Source organism: Panthera pardus, unplaced genomic scaffold (assembly GCF_024362965.1).
Source record: "Panthera pardus isolate Hobbes unplaced genomic scaffold, ASM2436296v1 HiC_scaffold_12, whole genome shotgun sequence".
NCBI lineage: Eukaryota > Metazoa > Chordata > Mammalia > Carnivora > Felidae > Panthera > Panthera pardus.
Genome location: NW_026526677.1, coordinates 39,490,502 through 39,516,463, shown reverse-complemented (window position 1 = coordinate 39,516,463; position 25,962 = coordinate 39,490,502). Strand labels below are relative to the sequence as shown.

The 25,962-nt window shown below is 39.5% G+C and overlaps 1 long non-coding RNA gene and 1 other non-coding gene across 2 annotated transcripts in view; both read left to right on the top strand.

Moving 5' to 3' along the window:
- Positions 1-2,646: 2,646 nt before the first annotated feature.
- LOC128776385 (U6 spliceosomal RNA) lies at positions 2,647-2,753 on the top strand. The gene has a single exon (XR_008421448.1). It is a non-coding gene; the product is annotated as a U6 spliceosomal RNA (small nuclear RNA).
- A 7,186-nt stretch (positions 2,754-9,939) lies between these two features.
- The window catches only part of LOC128776167 (uncharacterized), a 40,449-nt gene continuing 24,426 nt past the window's right edge, over positions 9,940-25,962 (top strand). The window contains exon 1 of the long non-coding RNA XR_008421180.1: positions 9,940-10,006. This is a non-coding gene — a long non-coding RNA (uncharacterized LOC128776167). The remainder of the gene's footprint in view (positions 10,007-25,962) is intronic.

Below are 25,962 nucleotides of genomic sequence, written 5' to 3'. Positions count from 1 at the left end.
GTACTTCTAGAACTATCTGTGCTAAAGAACCAATTTAGAATGAAATTTTTGACTTTAGAAAATTTAGATAATTTAGACAAAAATGAGAGTAAAATCACTATTAACATTTTGACTTAGTTTTCTAATATGTTCTAGTATCTAATACCTAGGATGACAAACTCTGTGTCCTTTTAAACTGTGATACCTTTCAAAAAGTTCTAGACTCTTCTCAGACCTTAATGTTCTGGATGTACTTAAAATTATATTTGGGTTTTAAAATATTCAGTTGGAATTTTTATTGAAAATTCATTAAATTTATAGATTAGTCTGAAAAGAATTTACATCTTTATAATAATCAGTCTTGTCACTGAAGGACATGTTAGGTCTCAGCATTTACTCAAGTTTTAATTTATGTGCTTCAGTAAAGTTTTATAGTTATTTTAGTTTACTTATTTTAATTCCAGTATAGTTAACATACTGTGTCATATTAGTTTCAGGTGTAGAATTTAGCAATTCATCACTTATATACACCACCCAGTGCTCATCATGATGGGTGCCCTCCTTAGTCCCCATCACCTATTTAACCCATCCCCCCCCCAGCCTCCCCTCTAGTAACCATCAGTCTGTTCTGTGTAGTTAAGTGTCTGTTTCTTGGCTTGTCTCTCTTTGATCATTTGTCTTGTTTTTAAAATTACACATATGAATGAAATCATGTGGTATTTGTCTTTCTCTGACATATTTCACTTATCATTATACTGTCTAGCTCCAACCATGCCATTGAAAACGGTAAGATTTTATTATTTTTTTCGTTTTTTTTTTTAGTGTTTATTTATTTTTCAGAGAGGGAGAGGGGGAGAGAGAGAGAGAACACAAGCAGGAGAGGGGCAGAGAGAGAGGGAGACAGAGGATCCGAAGCAGGTTCTGTGCTGTCATCTATTTTCTTGCATTTTCTAAATGGCCAATATAATCATATAATCTATAAATAATTAGCACTTTCTCTACTTTTCTGATTCTTCATTTCATATCTTCTTCTGGTGTTTTATTATTTAGAAGAATCTTGGCTGATAATTGGAGATAATTTCTCATAATGGCATATTTTAGTAGCATAGTAGGTTACATTGTTACTTGTTTATTGAAGTTTTAAGTCAGGAACAAATGTTAATAGATAATCTTACATTGAAACATTTTTGAAATTTTACAATAAACCCTATTTGGCCATGTTACATCACTCTTTTAAAAATATGCTCAAATAGGGGCACCTGGGTGGCTCAGTCGGTTAAGCGTCCGACTTTGGCTCAGGTCATGATCTTGCAGTTTGTGAGTTCAAGCCCCGCATCAGGCTCTGTGCTGACAGCTCACTCAGAGCCTGGAGGCTGCTCCAGATTCTGTCTTCCTTTCTCTCTGCCCTTCCCTTGCTCACACTGTGTCTCTGTCTCTCTCAAAAAATAAAATAAACATCAAAAAAAAATTTTTTTTTTAATTTTGCTTAAATAGGGACTCCTGCGTGGCTCTGTGGGTTGAGCATCCCACTCTTAATTTTGGCTCAGGTCATGATCTCAGAGTCATGGGATCAAGCCCTGTGTCAGGCTCCACACTGATCATGGAGCCTGCTTGGGATTCTCTCTCTCTCTCTCTCTCTCTCTCTCTCTCTCTCCCTCCCCCTCTCCCTCCTCCCCAGCTTGCGCTCTCTCTCTCTCTCTCTCAAATAAGTCTTAGGGCACCTGGGTGGCTCAGTTGGTTAAACGTCTGACTTTGACTGAGGTCATGATCTCACAGTTGGTGGGTTCAAGCACCTCATCAGGCTCTGTGCTAACAGCTCAGAGCCTGGAGCTTGCTTCAGATTCTGTGTCTCCCTCTCTCTCTGCCCCTCCCCCACTTGTGCTCTGTCTTTCTCTCTCACTCTCTCTCAAAAATAAACATTAAAAAAATTTTTTTAATCTTTAAAATAAGTTTTAAAAATGAAAAAAAAAATATGCCCAATAGGTTTGCTGTTATTTCATCTGATATATTTATATCTATAATCCTACCCTGGCATTTTTTTTAATTGCTATCTGTTAAGATGTGCTATCAGTTTTGAACTATATTCATGTTGTAACATTAGGAAAGTCTTCATGGTTTTCTGTTCTCTGGAAGAGTTTAAATGCAGGAGCATACCTGTTCCTTAAGAGGTACACTTATCTCGCATAGTGGTTTTATTTCTTTCTTTCTTTTTTTTTTTTTTTTTTGTTTTTGGGTTTTTTTGTCTTGTTTTGTTTTTCAATATATGAAGTTTATTGTCAAATTGGCTTCCATACAACACCCAGTGCTCATCCCAAAAGGTGCCCTCCTCAATACCCATCACCCACCCTCCCCTCCCTCCCACCCCCCATCAACCCTCAGTTTGTTCTCAGTTTTCATAGTGGTTTTGTTTCAAACTCTTTTATAGGAGGCATCAGTCATGACACTCTAAAAAAAGGACTCAGGTTTGTTGAGGTATAATTTACATAGAGTAAAATTCACCCTTTTTAGATGTATAACTCAGTGAGTTTTGCGATATATGCAGTCACGTAAACACCAACCACTCTAGATATAAAATAATCCGGTTATCTCCAAAATGTTACCTCATGCTAGCCCCTGACAACTCTGAACCTGTTCCTTATAGTTTTGCCTTTTAAAAAATATCATATAGTGCTCATTTTGGCAACACATATACTAAAATTGGAATGATACAGAAAAGATGAGCTTGGCCCCTGAACAAGGATGACACACAAATTTGTGAAGCATTCCGTATTTTTTTTAAAGTCATATAAATTTAAAAAAATTTTTTTAACATTTTTTTTATTTTTGAGAGAGAGAGACAAAGCACAAGCAGGGGAGGGGCAGAGAGATAGGGAGACACAATCTGAAGCAGGCTTCAGGCTCTGAGCTGTCAGCACAGAACCCGATGCGGGGCTTGAATCCACGAACCATGAGATCATGACCTGAGCCAAAGTTGGACGCTTAACCAACTGAGCCACCCAGGCACCCCAAAAGTCATATTAATATTAAAGGGGATTCTTTGAATGGAAAGGAAAGACAAAAGTGACAAAGACAAGAAAGGAACAGAGAAAATCTCCAGAAACAATAACAGAACAAGTAATAAAAAGTCATATAAACGGAACCATATAGCACATAGCCTTTGGTCTCTGACTTCTTTGACTCAGCATAATGCTTTTGTGATTCGTGGTGTCATTACATGTATCAGTCATTCATTCATTTTCATTGTTGAGTAGTATTTTTCATTGTTGAGTAGCTGGATTTAACAAACTTTGTTTATCCATTCACCAGTTGATAAACATTTGGGTTATTTCTAATTTTTAGTGACTATGAATGAAGTTGCCAGCAACAGTCACCTATAGGTTTTGTTTGTACATGTGTCTTCATTCCTTTTGGGTAAATAGCTAGGAGTGGAATTTCTGGGTCATTTGGTAAGTACATTTTTAACTTTATTAGAAGATATCAAATTGTTTTCCAAAGTGACTGTACTATTGTATATATCCACCAGCAATGTATGAGAGTTCCATTTGCTTCACATCCTCACTTGTGCTTCCTGTTGTCTAGCTTTCTTTCCTTATGGCCATTCTAATAAGTGGTATCTCATTGTAGCTTTAATTTGCGTTTCCCTAAAGATGTTAGCATGTTTACATGTGCTTATTGGCCATCCAAATCTCTCTTTTGGTGATGTGGATGTTCAGATTTTTTGCTAATTACATTGTTTTCTGGGGCACCTCAGTGGCTCAGTCAGTTAAGCCTCCGACTTCAGCTCAGGTCATGATCTTGTGGTTCGTGGGTTCGAGCCCCGTGTCAGGCTCTTTGCTGACAGCTCAGAGCCTGGAGCCTGCTTCAGATTCAGTGTCTCCCTCTCTCTCTGCCCCTCCCCTGTTCGTGCTCTGTCTCTGTCTCTCTCTCAAAAATAAATAAACATTAACAGTTTTTTCTTATTACTGAGTTATAAAGAGTTCTTTAGACATTCTGAAGGTAAGCCCTTTATTAATTTTTTTTGCAGATATTTTCTCTTTGTGGTTTGCTTTTTATTTTCTTAGTAATGTCTTTGAAAGAACAGAAATTTAAATTTTTTATTAAGTCCATTTTGTCGACTTTTTATGTGTCTCAAATTTAAGAAATATTTGCTTAAATATAAAATCATAAAGATTTTTTTCCCGTGAATTTTATAGTTTTGGGCTTTACATTTAGGTCTCTGACCATTTTTGGTTAACTTTTGTATATGTGGTGAATAAAATTGAGATTTTATTTAACTTCAATTTTTTTGGCATATAAATGTTCCATTTATCCATCACCATTTCCTCAAAAGATTACACTCTGTCCATTGAATTATATGGAAACCTTTGTCAAAAATCAGTTGACTAGATGTGACATATTTGTAGACCCTCTATTCTGTTTTATTGATCTATATGTCTTTATCTACTGGAATATCTCACTGTCTTTATTAGTGTAGCATTAGAGTAAGTCTTTTTTTTTTTTTAAGTATAGTTGATGCACAATGTTACCTTAGTTTCAGGTGTACCACTTAGTGATGTAACAAGTTTTTATAATGTGCTGTGTTCACCACAAGTGTAGCTACCATCTATCCCATTCCACCCCTATTATAATATCATGACTATATTTCTTATGCTATGCTTTTTATTGCTGTGACTTACTTATTCCATAAGTGGAAGGCCGTATGTCCCTCACCCTTTACCCATTTTGCCTATTCTCCCACCCCCCTTCCCTCTGGCAACCATCAGATTGTTCTCTGTATTTATAGGTCTGATTCTGCTTTTTGTTTGGTTATTCATTTGTTTGTTTGTTTTAGACTGCACTTATGAATGGAATCATATAGTATTTGTCTTTCTCATTCTGACTTATTTCACTTAGCATAATACCCTTTAGGTCCATTCATGTTGTCTCAAATGACACAATTTCATCCCTTTTAAGACTGTAATATTTCATTGTTTATATATGCTGTATTTTCCTTATCCATTCTTTTTATTTATTTATTTTTTTTTTTGAGAAGGAGAGAGAGAGTATGTGTGTGAGTTGGGGAGAGGAGGAGAGGGAGGGAGGGAAGAAGGGGGGAGAGAGAAAGAGAGAGAGAGAGAGAGAGAGAGAGAGAGAGAGCATCTTAAGCAGATTCCATGCTCAGCATGCAGCCCAACATGGGGCTCGATCCCACAACCCTGGGATCATGACCTCAGCTGAAATCAAGAGTCAGACACTGAACTGACTGAGCCACCCAGGTGTCCATTCATTCATCTACTGATAGACAGGTTGCTTCCATATCTTGGCCATTGTAAATAATGCTGCAATAAATATAGTGGTGCATTTGTCTTCTTGAATTAGTGTTTTCATTTTCTTTGGGTAAATACCCAATAATAGATTTATTGGATCATATGGTATTTTTATATATATTTTTTAAATTTTTTAATGTTTTTATTTATTTTTGAGACAGGGAGAGACAGAGCATGAGCAGGGGAGGGGCAGAGAGAGAGGGAGGCACACAATCCCAAGCAGGCTCCAGGCTCCAAGCCGTCAGCACAGAGCCCGATGCGGGGCTCGAACCCACAGACCGTGAGATCATGACCTGAGCTGAAGTCAGACGCCCAACCGGCGGAGCCACCCAGGCACCCCAGGTATTTTTATTTTTAATTTTTCGAGGAAGCTCCATACTTTTTTTTTATAGTGGCTGTACTAATTTATATTTCTGCCAATAGTGCACGAAGGTTCCTTGAAATCAGTTGATGTTCTATTTTTTCAAAGTTGTTTTGGCTATTTTAGGTACTAGATTTTCTGTATTAATTTTAGAATAAGCTTTTGACTTGTAATTTCTGCAAAATATCCTACTGGAATTTTGATTGAGATTGATTCAGATATATAGATCAATTTGAGGAAAGTTGACATCTTCCCAGTATTGGGTCTTGCAATCCATGAATGTAGTATATCTGTTTATGTAGGTATTCAATTTCTTTCATCAGTGTTTTGAAGTTTTCAGCACATAAATCTTGCACATATTTGGTTATATTTATTTCATTTTTTTGATGCTATTGCAAATAGCATTTAAAAATTTAATTTCTGATTTTTCATTGCTAGTAGATAGAAATAATTGATTTTTGTATATTGACTTGCAGACTGCAGCCTTGCCAAACTCACCTATTCTAGTACCATTAAAAAAAAGTATATTATGTGGGATTTTCTACTTAAATGATCATGTTGTCTGCAAATAGTTTTATTTCTTCCTTTACAATTATTTTATTTCTTTTTCTTGCATCTTTGCATTAGTTACAATCTCCAGTATAATGATGAATAAGGGTAGTAAGAGTAAACTTCCTTGCTTCTTTGATTTTAAAGAGAAAAGCATTTCAGTTTCTTACCACTAAGCATAACATTAGCTATAGGTTTTCATAGATGGCCTTTATAAGGTTGAGGCAGTGCCTTTCCATTTCTAGCTTGCTGAAAATGTTATCATGAATGGATGTTGGATTTTGTCAATATTTTTTTTTTTTTTGCATCTATTGATGTGAGGGCAGAGCATTTTGGTTTTAGTTCATTGACATGATTGGTTAACTTTCAAATATTGAATGAACCTAAATATTTGAATGTCCCCAAATATTTTGGGGACAACCTCAATTTGATTGTGTTATATAATCTTTTATATGTTGATAGATTCAATTTGACAAAATTTTATTAAGGATTTCTGTGTTAGGATTCATAAGATTCTCTTCCTATAATGTCTTCCTCTGTGTTTGCTATTGGGATGATGCTGGCTTCATAAAATGACTTGGGAAATGTTTTCTTCTATTTTATGTACACATTTGTACAAAGTTGGCATATTTCTTCCTTAAATGTTCACCAGTGAACCCATCTAGGCCTGAAGTAGTTTGTATCTTTCAAGGAATTTGTCCATTTTTCCTAAGCTATCAATTCATTGGTATAAAGATGTTTACAATATTATCTTATTATAATTTTAGTTTCTGTAGGGCTTATATTGACATCCTCTCTTTCATTGCTAATGTTGGTAATTTGTGTCTTCCCTCTTTTTTTTTTTTTCGTGATCAGCATGGCTAGAAGTTTATCAATTTTATTGATCTTTTCAAAGAATAACTTTTAGCTTCATTGATTTTTCTCTATTTTTCATATTTTATTGATTTCTGCTTTTATTATGTCCTTCCCTTTGCTTGCTTTGATTTTAATTTGATTTCTTTTTTTTTTTAATTTCATAAATGGAATCTTAGATTATTGATTAAAAGACTTACTTGTTTTCCAATATAAACATTTAGTGCTATCTATTTTTCTCTTGGCGACATCAATGTGAAAAATGAACTTGTTTCATGCTTTTTATTTTACCCAGTCTAGGTTGAATTGACAATTTCTAAATGCTTAATGACAATGTCTGCATTACTTATCATTGATTGGTCATAATCATTTTGGTCAGCAGGTCACATTTGAGTATCTCTGCTTTAGATAATAGAACCTGGGTTCTAACCCAGGTTTGCTCACCACATGGATTAAGTGGTGAGGGCTGGAAGGAGACTACTGCACCTGTAACCTGTGGGCCAGCCAACCAGAAAGAGAAAGAGACAGGCCTTGTGGAAACAGCAACTTTAATGCCTCACACACCCCCAGTAGAGAGAAATAGCTGTAAGGAATCAGACTCTAGCCCTCTCCCACCTTAGGGAGTAGCCATTAGGAGGAAGGACTAACTGTCATTCTGATATCCAAAAGAAAGTAGAAATTCTGTCTCCACAAACCTATATAAATAAGGAGAGAGACAATGATCCCACTCGCCTTGTTACTCTCCTATTACATCCACTTCCCTGATTTGCCCACCTTAAAAATCAATTATATTTAATTGTTTCCTAACTAAACTCACAGTGCTTAAGTGCTATGCATAAACTCAACCAGCTTGTTAGTGTTAACAAAGAGAGTGAGAGTTCTTGACTCTTAGCCTAATGTATTCTTTTCACAATAGTAAGTTTAAATTATCTTTCCCTTGCCTTTTAGCTTATAGTCAAAGTGAAGGTGTGTGTGTGTGTGTGTGTGTGTGTGTGTGTGAAAAGAAAGAAAGAGAGATGTGGATTTTCATTATTTAAAGGTTTTGATTAATCAACTTCTGGTTAATAGATATGAATATCATAACAAAGATTTCTGTATTAAGAAATAGGAATTTGGGGTGCCTGGGTGGCTCATTCGGTTGAGCGTCCGACTTCGGCTCAGGTCATGATCTCGCGATCCGTGAGTTCGGGCCCCGCGTCGGGCTCTGTGCTGACAGCTCAGAGCCTGGAGCCTGTTTCAGATTCTGTGCCTCCCTCTTCCTCTAACCCTCCCCTGTTCATGCTCTCTTTCTCTCTCTGTCTCAAAAATAAATAAATGTTAAAAAAAAATAAATAAAAAAAAAAAAAGAAATAGGAATTTGAAGATACCACATTGTCAACAGTGAGATATGTCAGAGTCACTGAACTTTGGAGCTGGGATCTGTATGACTCAAAACTCTGTACTCTTTTCATTTTGTCTCTTTGCTTCTGACATGTGATTACAAGTCCCAAGTCATAAAGGCACTTGGCTGTCGAGTCCCAAAGGCATCATTTTCTTGCTGTTTTCTCAATTGCACAACACTTGCCCCCAGAGTACTGACCCTGGGACATAGGGCTCTACTGATTGCCCTTATTCTCACTTTACAAGAGGAACGAAGGTTTTCATGAAGTAGAGTGTTTGAAGCTGAAACTAGTGTTGAAAGAACAGTTGCTCCTCTTACTAAAGTGTCCCAAGAGCAAGGAGTCCATTTGCTTTCTCCTCCCAGCCAGCCTCCCACCCCCAACTCACACCCCTTTTACCAAAGCAAAGGAGTATGCGTCTATCTGCATAGTCATTAAAATGCACCAAGTCTCAGAACTGGCTTTCTCTCCCCCCATTCTACTGCTTGACAAAGGATTTGTGACAAAAGACCTTCTTCCCGGTTTGTAAAACAGTTGTGTAAAACTCGGACTGTAAAGTCACAGTTGACTGCTTTAATGTGGAACAGCTGGGAGGGTGTAGACACACTGGCAGGTTGAGACAGGGACTGGGAATGGTCCCCCATTCTGCGAAGGGTCGACTTAGTCACACCACCTGCTGCCCCTATTATTTCAAGAGCAAACCAGTCATGACAGCCTCAACAGACGGACACACGGCACCAGACGGTGCAAGGGAAGTTAAGAAAAGATAAATTAAGTGATCAATAAAGATAAGGGACCTGCTCAGCAGTAAATGGTGCTGACAGACCAGACAAAACATGAAGCAAACGGGCATTTGATAATGTGGGGGGGTGTGGAGCTTAGCGTCAACCTTCATAGTATTGACATTTCGGACACCACTGGGACATTGGCAGTGGATTTTCCTGGCTAGGCTGACTTGAGTTGGAGGTGGTTGCCTTTATCTTTCCATTGTACATGCAGAAGAGTTCAGGGTCCATTTTAGAAGTGTACTAAGCTATATACATGGAGGAAGTCACAGCCGGCATTGACCTAAGCCAAACTAGATAGTGCATGGGTATGAAATTGGAGGTTTAAGGTCCACAAAGATGCCTCTCCTTTTGACTTATTTGAACATTCATTAGTTTGTTCACTCCATCTAATCTTGAACAAGCATCTATTATGGACTAGGCACAGTGCTAGGCCATACTAGGTATGGGGGTATGGTGGTTGTAGTGGTGATGGTGGTACAAAATTGCAGTCATTTCCCTGAGGGTGTTATAGACTAATGAGAGAGACACTCCCAACACCCCACCCCCAAACTAGTTTAGATATAATACTACCCTTAAGTAGTATAGTGGAGGGATGTACAACATGCCAGAGAGTGACTCAGTCTGCTTGAAGGAATCAAGAACATGTTTACAGAGGAGGGTAGGAGAGAGAAAGTCAAGGAAAGACATTTCTGGCAGAAAAACAAACAACGCAAAAAACACAGATATGACAAATGTGGCCTTCCTTCCCAGTTCTGTATGTGAGGAATTCTCAAAACCACAGTCTACTCAAGGGTGAGTGATTTAAATAGTTTGGTTTTATTAATGTAAACACAAGTATATAGTAAAGGAGAATGAAAAGTCAAATTAATTTTTTGAAATCAACTCTAATGCTTCCAAGAAATTCTGGGCTTTTCTATAAGTCTGCTTCAGGCTTTCTCCCCAGATATTCCTGGGGCTTATGCTTATTCTTCTCTGCCATAAGTAGAAAGAGTCGAAACTTGTGTTCAATTTGATATAGCTAGAAAATGAGATGCCTGGAAGGGGAGGTTGGAATGGGCAGGAGAAGAGAGAAGGAACAGGGCTGGTCAGAGGAGGTACAGCCATACTGAGAAGATGTCTTGATGCCTCCTGTTTAGATGGAGTTTTACAATATACAAAGTACTCTTACAGAAGTATTTCATCTGACCTTCATCCTGACCCTACCAATGACTTTTAAATGGGGATAACATGGGCATATCTGTGGACATTGTTGTTTCATATTTGAATTCAAGAAAGGCTCTCTGGCTTTTGTAGGAAGAATGAACTTGATGGAAAGAGAGGACAAGGAACTACAATTATTGAGGGCCTACAATGTCCCAAACATTTTAACATTCATTATCTTACATGGGTTTGGCCACAGCTGGCAGAAAACTCAAAATAAAATTAGCTTAAAGAGGTGGATTATTTTTAATTATTCATAAGGTTATTCAGAGGTGGTCTTTCCAGGGCTGGCACGGGAGACCCACTGTCTCAGGATTTAGGCTCCTCCAGCTCTCTGTTCAGTCTTCCTCAGGGGCCAAGGAGTTTGTTGAGTTCTAGCCATCATGCCTTTGTTCCAGGAAATAGGAAAGATTAAAGAAAGGCATGGGACACTTCTAACTAAATCTTACTGGCCCAATTTAGTCATGTGACCCACAGCTAGCTGCAGAGGATGTTGGGAAATGTAGTCTTCTAATCAGGCAGCAACATGCTCAGATAAAAAGGAAGAGCATGGACCCTGGGGTTGACAACTGGAAGGTTGTTTAATTTTATTTTTTATTTTTTAAAATTTACATCCAAATTAGCATATAGTGTAACAATGATTTCAGGAGTAGATTCCTTAGTGCCCCTTACCCATTTAGCCCATCCCCCCTCTCACAACCCCTCCAGTAATCCTCAGTTTGTTCTCCATATTTATGAGTTTCTTCTGTTTTGTCCCCCCCCCCCCGTTTTTATATATTTTTTATTTCCCTTCCCTTATGTTCATCTGTTTTGTCTCTTAAAGTCCTCATATGAGTGAAGTCATATGATTTTTGTCTTTCTCTGACTGATTAATTTCACTTAGCATAGTACCCTCCAGTTCCATCCACGTAGTTGCAAATGGCAAGATTTTATTCCTTTTGATTGCTGAGTAATACTCCATTGTGTGTGTGTGTGTGTGTGTGTGTGTGTGTGTGTGTGTGTGTGTATACACACCACATTTTCTTTATCCATTCATCCATTGATGGACATTTGGGCTCTTTCCAGACTTTGGCTATTGTTGATAGTACTGCTATAAACATGGGGGTGCATGTGTCCCTTTGAAACAGCACACCTGTATCCCGTGGATAAATGCCTAGTAGTGCAATTGCTGGGTCATAGGGTAGTTCTGTTTTTAGGTTTTTGAGGAACCTCCATACTGTTTTCCAGAGTGGCTACACCAGCTTGCATTCCCACCAACAATGCAGAAACGATCCTCTTTCTGTGAATCATTGCCAACATCTTTTGTTGCCTGAGTTGTTAACGTTAGCCATTCTGACAGGTGTAAGGTGGTATTTCATTGTGGTTTTGATTTGTATTTCCCTGATGATGAGTGATGTTGAGCATTTTTTCACGTGTCGGTTGGCCATCCGGATGTCTTCTTTGGAGAAGTGTCTGTTCATGTCTTTTGCCCATTTCTTCACTGGATTATTTGTATTTTGGGTGTTGAGTTTGATAAGTTCTTATAGATTTTGGATACTAACCCTTTATCTGTTATGTCATTTGCAAATATCTTCTCCCATTCTGACAACTGGAAGTTTTGCCATGGAATTATCACCTAGGTGTTCAGAGAAGGTAGATGATTTGTTCCAAGTCACAAAACCATAACACTGCAGAGCTTAGATTCAATTCTAGTTCTTACTGAATCTGAATCTGATGCTGCTTCTACAGTTGTGCTCCACTTGGACATGGGCTCATGATACGTAAGAAATAATAAAATTAAAGCTGAAAATTAGGAGTACATCGAATAGCATAATGAAGATCTGAATTGATGATAAAATAAAGCCATATATTTGAGAATATATCAAACCATCTATTTAATAATAATAATTAACAACCATATCTTGAATCTTGGCCACATATAAAGCTTTATTCTACATTAGCTCATTCATTCTCCCAAATTTGGGAGATAGTTATCATTTGTTCTTATTTACAGATCAGGAACCTAAGACTCAGAGAGGTTAAATAATATGCCCAAGTATGATTCTCTGTTCTATTTTTATGCCATGCTATCTCTCAGTGTATCACTTGAAAATAAATATTTTGATTTATGGGTTTTTATTTATCTACAGTTTTTCTAAAATATTACTATCATTGATCCAGAACTGAAAGGAACCTTAGTCTTCCTATTCAATTTCCTTTTCATTGATAGTGAAGACAGGAATGTAACAACAGCAACAACATCAATGACAGTGATTATAGTTACAGTACATTGGGTGCTATAAGGTAGGTGAGTCTCCAGCCTTGTCTCCCAATGCCTACCTCCACTCACCATCTTCCATGACCCCTGTCAAGGGAAGAAGAATTGCTAAACGAATAACAAGAATCTAAAACATTGAATGGGCCATGGCTGTCAACAGACAAAGTCACTATGCTAAAACACTGCTACCGTTGGGGCAGTAGGTGGAGCATCTGACTTCTTCAGCTTGTGTCATGATCTCATGTTTCATGAGTTCCAACCCCACATCTGGCTCGCTGCTTTCAGCAGGGCCCACTTTGGATCCTCTGTCCCTCTCTCTCTCTCTGTTCCTTCCCCATTGCACTCTCTCTCACTTTCAAAAATAAATAAATCTTTAAAAAAACAAAAAACAGTGCTACCATTTCCTCCTACCTTTGTGTGATAAGCAGATCTAGACAGGGCCTGGCACATCAGTGTGGACCCAGTCATCTCTCCTTTTCTTCCTTTTCCGCCCCACCCCTCCTTCCTCTGCTGCTGCTTCCTTTATTTTTTCCTCCCTTTTTCTTCTTTCCAAACCCGGACAACTTTTCCTTTTTCTTTTCTGATCTTTTTTTACTTCCTTTTCCTGTGAATCCCCTTGAAGGTAGATGATTCTCAGGTTGAATTTTGGGAGGAGTGTGCAAACGTTCTACCTGGTTGTCAAGCTGAAACCATGTGCTCCACCAAAGCTTTTCTGAAGCTCAGAACAAGGGTGTGCCAACAGCTAATGCCAAAAAGGGAACTTTGATTTCCATCTGCTTTTGTTCTTCACGTGTTTAGCTCCCTCAAAAGGAGGGGAGATTGCAGGGCAGGATTTGGTGCTGCCTAGGCTCCTCACTCTGATATTATCAATTCATCCCTCACCCATAAGAAGAGTTTACCATGCACCTGGCTCAGTGTTCAGCATTTCATGTGCAGGATTTCACATACTCCACACACATCAGCCATCTAAAGGTACTCTTATTACTGAAGAGGAAATCAAGATTCACAAAGTGAAGGACTTGCCCAGTGCATGACCATCCCACCAGGATCAAAAACCAGGTCTGTCTGACTGCAACCCTGCTCTTTCTGATGGCATTTCTCTATCCCCTCCAATGTGCAAAAGGAGCCCACATGTGCCAGTCAGCCCTGGCCTTGGAGCTATAGCAATCCTAGATTTCATGGAAGATCCCCAGTCTTTTACAAGCTGTTCCGGTCATGACCATCCTAGTCTTTGGTTAATGCTTTGCATTTGTGAGATGATTACAGTCCAAGCTGGCCATGGAAGTATTTCCTTTTATGAACTGGCCTCCATGACTCTAGGCCTAAGAAGGCCATGGTCCATTAGTGCTGTCAGATCTTCTCAGTAGGCACACCACATCCAAGCATGATCTCAGCAAACAACTGCAAGTGTTATGCCAGGATGTGGAATGCACCAATGGCAGCCATCTTATGCTTCACTTGGCTCTGTCTTCCTCTAGCCAAGTTTTTCTTAGCAATTTCTGGGCATCTTTTTCTTCCTCACATGACAATTACTTATCTAAGTAAGTGAGACACTGAGACATTGTGGAAAAGCTTATAAAGGAGTGCCTGAATCATCAGTCCTAATCCATGCTCTTCTCCCTGCTAGCTTTGGACTTCTCCAAGGCTTAACTTCTCAGCACACCAGTGTCTTCAGAGCTTAATAGGGATGACAAAATGCTATTGAGCTCCAGTGAGTTAGTAATGCATAGCAGTATCTTGTGAAATAACCAAACAAATGACATTTTTTGGGTAATATTTCTCACTCTAGAATCTGAGCTTTTTGAGAAAAGAGATCTGTTGCCAGAGAGAATAACACCTAAACTACCAAATTCTTTTAAGAATCAAATGAAAACCTCTCTGTAAAGCACCCAACATGGAGCCTACATAAAGAGGTGGGAAATGAATATTAAATCTCTCCCACCAACCCCTTTGTTTTGTGTCTCCAGCTCTTAGCACATATTAAACTTTAGCACATATTGAGATAGCAGTACAACATATGGATTATGAACAACAGCAATAACAATCATTATTAATACTCGTGCAGACTCTGTGCCAGGCAGTATTCTAAGTGCTTTATATATATCTACTCACTTAATCCTCATAATTGCCCTTCTAGGAAAGTCCTGGTATTATCCTCATTTTACAGATGAGGAAACAGACAACAAGAGGTCACTTACATTTCCCAAGGCATCACAGCTAACACCTAGCAAAGCCAAGATTTAAACAAAGACTGTCTGGCTCTAGAGTTAAAAGCATAGATCACAGACCATGTGTTCAATTGCAAATGATCAACAATTCTTTATAGCTCTTCCCATTAAGAGTCAGACTCTATTTGCCCACCCATTGAGCCTGGACTGACTTTGTGACTTGCTTCGATCAACAGAATGAGTTCCGAGCCTGGACCTCAGTAGGCCTTGTAGTTTCTGTTCGCACCGTCTTGAAAGGCTGCCACTATCTGAACAAATTGGCATTAGCCTCCTTAAGGTTGATGTGGAGAGAGGACCAGCCCTGTAAGTGAGACCATCTTAGACCATCTAGCCCCAGCCACACCAGCCCAGAGCAGCATAACCTCCGAGCCAAACCACAGAATCATGAGAGGTAATAAGATGGCTGTTGTTTTCAACCATGAGGTTTGGAGTGATTTGTTATGTAACAGGAGGTTGATCTGCTTAGGGGCTGTGTGTCCTTGGGTAGGCTGCTTAGCCTCACTGACCTCAAAGTCATTACTTATAAGTGAGACGAATTTTTCCCACTCCACAGGAGACTGTGTGTTTGGCATGTATAAGGAAGTACTCAAACAATGTTAAGTTTTTTCCCCATGAGGAATATATTATGCAAAGACAAGCTTTAGAAGGATGCAAAGTGGCTAGAAGATCAATTTGTAGATTAGAATTACAAAAATGTAAGGACATGGTAGGTCACAAATGCCTAGACAAGGAAGGGGGTATATTGAATTTTTGCTAAGAGGGGATTCAGAGTCTCGGTTGCATGGTTGGATTTGAGGACCCTTAACATTCTTTCTGTTCTCGAGATTGGATGAATCTCTGGCATCACGGATCATATGAACCAGGTTAAAACTTTTCCTCTTCTCTTTTCCTTACTATCTTTCCTAACTATATTTCCTTTAATGCATGCTGGTAATGCCCAATTGTGGTTGAAACTATGCATGATTTGTCGAGTGAATGTCTTTGCTAACTAATTTAAGCACAGCAGAGGGTGGGGGCTCAAAAATGTTAGCTAAATTGAGCATCCAACACGGATGATCCAACCGCTTTTACTAAAATCTTACCAGGAGTGGACAAAGTAATTAAAATAATAAAGGCAGAGGGAGATAGAAATGGAAATCTTTGTTTTGCAGGCTGGTAAAACACACACCAATGTGCCCATAGGATGATTATGATGTGGTGTTTTTATTCATCTGTTTTTCTGGCTTGCTAGCTTGGTTTTTCATTTTGTTTTTAAAGATTTGACTTTACAGTGGGAAGCCTTTTATAACAACTGGTCTTGCCGAATCTCTGTCTGTTGCTTATAGGGGTCTCATTTGAATCCCTGAATCCCACTAGCCAATTTCACTAAAAACCCCGTAAATGACCAAACTCAGACACTCAGACTTGCATTTGGTGGATATTTTAATGTGTTCCTTCGGTAAAGACATTCAGAAGCATAAACCTAATTGAAATGGAATATTTCAACAATTGATAAAAGGTATTTGCACTGTCCATTTCACATCAGAATTTGGGGTGTGTGTGCAGGGGCTGTGGCTTTTAATAAAGAAAACTAAAAATATAAAATCAACCCGCTGAGAATCGAAGTGAGTTGAAATATTCTCCTATACTTCTCCAATATTTTTATGGAGGAAAAATAAAATTCCTCGTCCGCGTTTCCCTTCTGTATTCCCTGGCTTCAAACTCTGGCCTTGTGATCCGTCCACATTCCCCTTCTTCACTCTTTCCTGGTGCCAGTTATCTCTCAGCTTCGCAAACCCCAGCACTGCTGATGAATAAACATCGTTCCGTCTGTGGCGCCCCATACACTTTGGAGACAATGTTCAGCTTCAAAGTTTTCAGAATTGCCTGGTCCGGTTTTGTTAATGACATTAGTGGGACCGCATTGTCGGGGTTAGGGGCGAGACAATGGCGCATCTCTTACATCATCAGGCACAAGGAGCTCTGTCTCCAGCTGTACAAACAGCACAGGAAATGGATTTTTTTTCTTCGTGTTATGTTTCGTCTATTAAAATTATGCAAACCCGGCAGATACAATTGCTTTGTTAAGACTCCGAAATGTCTAACCATTCATTTCCCAAGTAAGGAGCCTGCGGCGCGTTTGATGCTGAGGATTGTTAATCCCAAACGTGGAGAACTAATAAAATAATCAAAAAAGGACCCCAGAAGTGTTGATAAATTTCAATTATCTCTTGCTCTGTATCCCAGGATTGGACTAGCAGATTGGGACTGCCTTCAAGTAGTACTTGAGTCGGGGCTGCGTTTTCTCCTCGTTGGGCCCCTAGGCACCGACGTCTCTCCTTTGTGGCTGAATCGCCTTAGCAGGGCTGGTGTTTGGAGGTGCTCAGGGCCAGAGGAGACAAAGCGGGCCCGCTGCACAAAGGCGAGGGAGCCAAAGAAAGCAAAATTGAATCTCTAGCACCCTGCTCCTGAGTAAACAGACAAAACTAATGGGTCTGCCATTTCTCCTCCCATCCAATTACTGGGTTCCAGTAGAGAGAATATGGCAACATCAGCTCACACAAATCCTAATACTCTTAATCCCTTCCATACATATAAACCTCACATCCACCCACATGACTTCATTACCCAAACCACCCAGGCAGACAGTGTGAAGGAATGGGCCCACCAGCTGCAGAAACCTGCCTTCTTCAGGTTTTAATCAGCTAATGAGGGATATGTAAATGAAAAGCTTATGGGATTATGGCTTGTCCGACAGCAGTTCACCCCTAGTGATAGAGGACTAATACAGGTGTTAGTAAACGGGTTATTAGGCCCGGCCTAATTTAGGTCTATTCATGCTGCGCTTGCACTCTTAGCCTAAACATTTGTCCTCGTCCTGGGGGCCCAGCAGGAGCCATCTTTAGGCCTGTGGTAGGTCTCACATGAACTCCTTGTTAAAGATATGAAGTTAATAAATCCGGCCATTGGGTGTTTAGGCATACACAGCGACATCAGAGTGGCCTCTGGTAGGGGCTTTTTTCTTTCCCCACGGGGGGAAGGGCCTGAGAAACTGCCGGGGAGCAGTGAGAGGGAGTCTGACTCAACATCATTCACCACTTACTTTGATTCACAAAGAAATAGGGACATAGACATGTTTAACAATCAGCTCTCTAGAAGAGGAAAAAAAGGCCCTGATTCATGAGTCCACTGATTTCTATGGAGTAAATGCTCCTACCCTGGATCACACCAAATGGCCAATGTGACGTCGAATGTCTTGCAAAGAATTCTCAAAAAGTTAACGAGTCAGCTCTCGCGAGCCACGAGGTGGCTCCAGCACCCCACTGGACACAGGCCTTGCCCCCATGTTACTTATAGTCTAGCACAGTCATTCAGCGTGAGTCTGTGAGGTCTCAGAAAATTTTTACTTTATGCTAAGATGCTATTTGCCTTTGTTTCCCAGGTTGACATTTGCCCCGTTGGTGCAGAAACAATGGTGGTGTAACTGGACGCTTAGCCCAGATCAACGCTGTTACAATCTCTGTGTTTTCCCGCCACTGGCTTGCAGGAAAACAAAAAAATTCCAGCCTCTCTTAAGAATTTCCTTGATGAAGCAGTAAAAATCATTAATTTTACCAAACCTTGACCCTTGAATGCATGTCTTTTTAATATTGTGTGTGACGACTGAGGAAGTGCCTATAAAGCATGTCCTCACACCAAAACATGATGATTACAAGGCAAGAACTGAGTGATTGTTTAAGTTCTGAACTGAACTAGCTGCTTTCTCATGAAATGCCATTTTGACTTGAAAGAGTGACAAGCTATGCTTATTCAGACCTGGTTGTTTGACAGACATTTTCTTGCAAATAAATGAGATGGGTCTGTCATTACAACTCACCGTATCTGTTGCTAATGGTAAAATTTGAGATTTCAAGCAAAAATTAAAACCTTAGAAAGCTGTCTCCCCCCGTCGTGAATTTGACACATCCCAATATAAAGACTTATATGAGATTAGCAGTGATATTAGTGCAAGTGATATTTCAAAGTTGTATCATGAAATATGTCAACATTTGGAAGATCTGCCTGAGTGAACTGATATTTTCCAAATGATCAGTGCGCGATGTTATAAAATCAGGCATGGATTAAAAAAAATCCATTCAGAGTGCCAGATAGACCAAGGGGTATGAAAATCCCATTAAAACAGTTTGAAATTTCATGTTGCAACTCTAACCTTTAAGAAATTACTGCTTGTTGGGGCGCCTGGGTGGCTCAGTCGGTTAAGCACCTGACTTCAACTCAGGTCATGATCTTGCGCTTCCAGAGTTCAGGCCCCGCATCGGGCTCTGTGCTGACAGCTCAGAGCCTGGAGCCTGTTTTGGATTCTCTGTCCCCTCCCCCCTCTCTGTCCCTCCCTGGCTCTCTCTGTCTCTCTCTCAAAAATAAATAAACATTAAAAAAATTTTTTTAAGAGAAAGAAGAAATTACTGCTTGTTTACTTTAGGTATAATGTTGAAGAATAAAACCCAGTCACATGAAATATTTATTAAAATGCTCATTTTTTCACCCAGCCACATATCTGTGAGGCCAGATAGTCTTCATACACTGCAACCAAAACAGTGTATCCCAACAGACCAAGTGCAGAGGCAGATAGGAGAATGCACCTGTCCTCTACTGAGCCACACGCTAACAGGATTTGCAAAAATGTGAAACAAAGCCACTCTCTTTTACCAAACATGTTTTGTTTTGGAAAATAGTTACTTTCATAAAAAAAAATGCTATCTATTTTGCTTTTATTTAAATTTTTTTAATATTCAGAAAAGCTTTACTGATAATAGTAAAACACAAAACAAGAAACAACACCAATGTCTACTGACAGAATGGAGAAATTGAGGCATATGCATAAAATATGATGCAGTAAAGAAAACAAATCTCAAATATAATGTTCAATGAAAAAAAAGCAAGCCCAGGAGACTATGTACAGTCAATATCATTTACAGAAAGTTCAGTTAAAGAACAAAGATAAGCAATATATGTGGTAAAGCAATAAGCAATAAGAGATTGACAAATATCAAATGCTAAAAGGTCTAGTGTAACATCGATATCTGGCCCAAACCAAATATCACCATCATGGAACAAACTTATAGGATCCAAAAAAAAAAAACCCTGAAACTTCATTTTTAAAATTAATTATTGCTATATTTTCATTAGTAAACATTTTATTTTTTTTAATGTTTATTTTTGAGAGAGAGACCGTGCACGCTCAAGAATGCAGGGGAGGGCAGAGAGAGAGGGAGACCCAGAATCCAAAGCAGGCTCCAGGCTCTGAGCTGTCAGCACAGAGCCCGATGCAGGGCTTGAACTCACAGACCGCGAGATCATGACCTGAGCTGAAGTCGGACAGTTAACCAACTGAGCTACCCAGGGCCCCCGGATGTGTTATGTTTCTTTTAATGAATAAATATTTTTAAGCTTTTCAGTTTTAACTTATCATACTGCAAGTCTCAAGAGATATATAACCCTTACCAACAAAAACCTTTGTCATTCTCAATAACTTGTAAGAGTGACCAGGGGTCCCGAGACCAAAAGTTTAAGAACCATTGGTCTAATGAACAGTACTTTTTGTCATAAACAAGGAGTAGGAGTTTGCTTGATGAAGGTGATGGGAAGGAGAGATCAAACAAGAAGTGCAAAGCCAAGAGGACATGTACTTGGCCTTCCGTGGGAGAGTCAGCACGACCGGGGCATGAGGTGTGTGTGGCAGGAGGGGAGCAAGCTGGGGCAAAGACAGCTTGTAAAACTACAGGAGTAGGTGGGGGCCTTGTCCCCTCCCTACATATTTTGTGGCATCCAGGAGCCACAGGAAGCCTTTAAGCAGGGTCATGACCTGATCTACAACTTAGAAAGATCACTCTGACCTCAGGGGTCTTAGCACATTTATCCAGGGGCCAAAGGCTGATGAGTGAGAGCCCAGTTTCAGAAGTTTTCTTTAGCTGGCACCGTGGTTTGAAAGTTTAGAATTTGACAACTGTCTTGTTCCAGGCCCCATCATTCTCTGTGGTCTTACACTCCCCAACCCCTGTGTTGATGTAATCTTCCTAGTCTTTATGATGTGTGAACCTGAGAACCAAGGGGAAGATGGGTACACTCATGGGTACATTCTCTCTACTGGGCAAAACTGGGGACTTCTCCATGCTCTGTGAGGGTTCTCTTTGGTCCAAGGGTTTTTGAAATGCAGGTGATCTTTGGCACAAACAGAAAGAAAAGAAGGGCTTGTGTAAAGGGCAAAATCAGGCTTAGAGAATTTTAGATCTCTTTAAGGGTTCTCTAATGTTCTCTTAGTGAAGAAAGACCATTACATGTTATGAGTTGATTTTCTACAAACTATCTTTTCTGGAAAATAGTAAATTTACATGCCTGTTGTCATAAGGAGTATCTCTTACTCTCCTGGGAACAATCTTACAATACGTTGGACTTTTTTTTTTTTTTTAAGTTTATTTATTTTGAGAGAGAGAGAGAGGGAGAGAGAGAGGGAGAGAGCAAGCGTGGTAGGGGCAGAGAGACAGGGGAGAGAGCGAATTCCAAGCAGGCTCTGCACGGTCAGTGCAAAGCCCCGTGTGGGGCTTGAACCCACAAGCCGTGAGATCACGACCTGAGACGAAATTAAGAGTCAGACGCCTAACCGACTGAGCCACCCAGGTGCCCCACGATATGTTGGGCTTTTAAAAATTATAACTCTTATTTATTTTGCAAGGATCAGTGAGACATAATGAAAAGCCTCAGGTCAAGGGGGAGGAAAGAAAGACAAATTACCTCTAATCCCCCTCCACACAGTTTTTATTATTTTTTTCATGGTCTCTCTCAGTGTTGGCCCCCACACATACATAATTATTATGTAGTTGTCATCATAGGCTGGAAATAATTTTATATCCTACCCTTACTTTTCAGTAAGGCAAAGAGAAAATGGACACACCTGAATGCCTGCTCCATGCCAGAGATTGCTAGATGTTATAACATGCTTTATCTTGTTGATTCTTACAGGTACTTAACAAAGTGGGTATTATTCAGACTTTGACGCAGAGGTTACATGACATAATTAGAGGTTCGACTAATACGAATTGGTTATCAAGTTAACCAGCTCGTGAATGACATTGAGGAAGGATTCAAACCTCCTTTCTCTGGCGGGACATCCCCTTCCTCTTTGCGTTGTATTTTCTCCATGTTGCTTCATCATTTCCAATGCTGTAACTCATGTTGGCTTCACTATAATCTAGTCCATTTCTAGTCCATTATAAACTGTCTGAAGGTAGTTTTACTTGTCTTTATCCCAGCACCTAGCACAGTGTCTGGTAAGTCGCAGGTATTGAATCAATACTTGTTGGATAAATGCAGCCCCTGCACCCACCTTTCTCAGAGTTTAGGGCTAATGAGGGCCTCCTCCTCCTTGCTTACTTTATTTGACAAAATTTAATTAAACTGATGCAGGCCAGCCAGGTCCGAGAACCCAGGGGAGGGTCCCACAGGACCAGCCAAGAGGTGTCCTTGGCTTCACACAGGATAGAAATCAAACACAAGCCAGAGAAAGTGGGAACAGTTTATTGAATAGTATGAGTGACAGAGAATAGTAGATGGAGCGTGCGGGAGACTAGGAAAGGAGAGAAGAAAGTCTCATTGTTGCTTGGGGTTAGGGATTTATATTGGAAAGGGGTCCAGGGTAGGTGTTCTTTTGGGAATTTAGGGTAGGGTCCTATCAAAGGTATCAGGCAAATTGCTGAAGGTAGGGGTATTGATGCCAATGTTAGCTGAGGTTTGCTTGAAGCTAACATCTTGGAACATGTTTAGGATCTGGCTCTTCTTAGGTGTTAGCAGGTATTTGGGGCTCAGGACAAAAGTCAGAGAATGATTAACTTTCTTGCTTTCCCCTTAACTGGGAACATAGCTTCTTTGGCTTATTCAGAGGCAAAATATGGAACATGAGTAAATGGGGTCTAGCAGGAAAACAGCAGAGACAAAGCCTTTCTAAAATCGTGTCCCTTCAGTTCTCCACTTGAAAACTAGTATGTCCTGGGCCCTTGACCAGGTACAGGGAAACAAAGCCCAAAGCCCCCTGAAGGGTCGCAGGCAGGATACTGAGACAGAAATGCTCCATGGAGGTACCCACAGGCAGCGATACAGGGAGAAGCAGCTAGGAATGTGTGAGATCATCTGGGATAGCTCTCCAGGAGAGATAGCTTTGTTCCATCTTCTACAAATAGCACCTCGATCTCCATCGGCCATCTTTTGAAAATGTGCACTTGGTTACAAGAGGCCAGAGATGAGAAGAATTTCATGTTGCTAAGGGTTGGGGTTTCAGGCTTGTTGTTTACCTTTGAGGCATTTTATTTTAGCTTACACAGAAGGTACACGACTCACCTTTTTGTTTCCTGTATATCATATTTAAATCCATTAAGGCATCTCGCAGTCTGCAAGAATTCTATTTGCAGTTCCTTCTGTAAACTGAGTATTTGCCACCGCCATTGCCCCTCCCCCTTTTACCTTTTGTCTGGATCCATACACTAAATTCTCTAAATTTTGTACTTTATAGAGTTTGGAGTTAGTGTCATGTACAAAAACTTTGGTTTTTAAAATGTTCTGCCCTGTCATTGCAAAATCAAGGAAAACTCTTATTTGATTGCTGTCAGTTTCCTATGGATTCACTAATGTGATTCTGTGTGTTCTATCTGTGCCAACACCTTCAGAACTCAGGGAGATGATATGAGAATTCTGGTGCTAGATGAAATTGACCAGGTACCTTTTCAGAGTATGTTGTACAAATGCCTGAAGAAATGCTTTTTTCTCCCTTCAAAAATGTCATTTTCCAGGCACATGATCTCATTGCTCTAGAATTCCATCTTTGGATAACAACATAGCCAAAGTCAGTGCTTAAGGACTTTGCAGGATGACTGAAGAAAATTTTTCTGGCCTTTGGAGTGCGTGGGGTTAGGGGGTGGGGGCAGGTGTCCAATTACACTCTTCTTTCCTCCAGCTCTAAAATGGTCTCCTTCTTCCTGCCCTTTCCCCAAGCCTGGATTTCACTGGAGAATTCATAGTCCTAAAATGTAGAAAAGATATTGGAAGTATTTAGATGCCAGAGTACCAGGCAATCGTAGGTACTTCTTGGAAGTTCTGCTTGGCCTCAGTGGGAGAGTAATTCCAAATGAAAGTTGTTCAACAGGGAATTGTGCCAATTGATGCTGAGAACTCAGAACACAAAACAAGCTTTATCATTTTTTATGTTTAATTGTCTCCTTGAAATAGGGGTGAAATTTTTAATGTTTTTGGTTCCCTTGGAGAAGAGAGGACCCAACTAGATTTCTTGAATTCTTCCTTACAAAAGTCTTTTTTTTTGTTTGCTAAATACTTTTTCTGTTGGAAATAAAGAACTCCGCAGAGTTAAGTCCTTCAGCAAATGTTCTAAACACCTAATTTGGGCCGACACCTTGTCCTGGGATTGGCCTGTTAACCTTTCACCCTTTACCCAGGCTGCCATGGGGGAATGATCCTCTTAGAATCCTCCCCAGGCAAGGCCACAACATGGGATTCTTAAGTCTATTTAACCTCGGGATTTGGGGAGGCAGCTTTTCCACCCGGCATTGTTCATCATCGGCATTTGTTTTCTGTAGTTCCTTCCAATTAGTTGGCCAGGGCTTTGACAGCACATGTGATTCTAGTGCCTTGTAGACCATTCCTCTATTCTGACAATGAGAAATGAGAGCAGGCTCATGACACTTGGTAAAATGGCATCATGCTTACAGATCCAAACATAGTCCATAAAGAGGTATCCCACGTATTTCAACATATATTAATAACTATAATTGACATTTGTGACACCATTTGGAATTCAAAATTATTTTCTATGTCTAGCTTCCTTAGCTACTTACAGTAAACCTGTGGGGTAGGTGGCGATTCTAAATGCCAAGTTTTCAGACAAGCAAACTAACAGTGAGAGAAGCAGTGGAAATTTCCAAAGTCGTTCAGTTAGGTAAAACTGACTTGCCTGTTTCCATTTCCTTTTTTCATTTGAATAATACACTTTTAAAATTTAAATAATTTGCTGTTTCACTTGATTAATTCATTTTTCTTATTAAATAAAAACCAGCCAAGGAAAGTAGGACTTACCATAAGTCTACTGCTCTCACAGTATAGGACTGGCAAGAGCATAGAAAAATAAAAGGAAAATAAAGCATTGGAGCCAAATAAAAAATCTCAAAAAAGATCTAATGCATTGAGAACTTAAGATATGAGACATGGCGTTCTATTTTAGGAAAAATAAATGTTTCATTTTATAAATGGTATTGACTACCTTCCTAGAAGAAAAAGACCCCCTTAACTCACACCTTATATAAAAATTATAGGTGGATTAAATATTTCAATGTTTTAAAATAAAATTATAATTTTATTTTTACTTAAAAAAATTTTTTTAACATTTATTTGTTTTTGAGAGGCAGAGCACAAGCACAGAAGGGGCAGAGAGAGAGGGAGACCCAGAATCCAAAGCAGGCTCCAGGCTCTGAGCTGTCAGCACAGAGCCTGACGCGGGGATCGAACTCATGAACCGTGAGATCATGACCTAATCCAAAGTTGGATGCTTAACTGACAAAGCCACCCAGGGTCCCCTAAAATAAAATTATAATTTTAGAAAAATATTTGTAGAAACCTGTTTGGTTGGAAATGTTTCTATTCACAGGAAACCCAGAAGCTATAACAGAAGAGAGATGTTTTTTATGTGACAGATATACCATGACAAAATTTAAAAAGCAGTGGTAGCCGAGGAAAAAATATGAAATACATGGCAAACAAAGCTTAATATTTCTACTATACTATGTGCTCCCATAAATCTTAAAAGCAAACCTTAGAATGGGGCAAATAGTATAAACAGGAAATTCACATAAGAGGAAATCCAAAAGTCCTGAAACACAAGAAAAAAACACTTAACCTCAGCAATCAGGGAGATACCAAATACAGTAATAATGAAGTATCATTTTGACCCATCAAACTGGCAAAACATAAAAAGAGCAATATCGTTGTGAATTGGAGAGGATGCTAGAAAACTGTTACTCCCATAAATT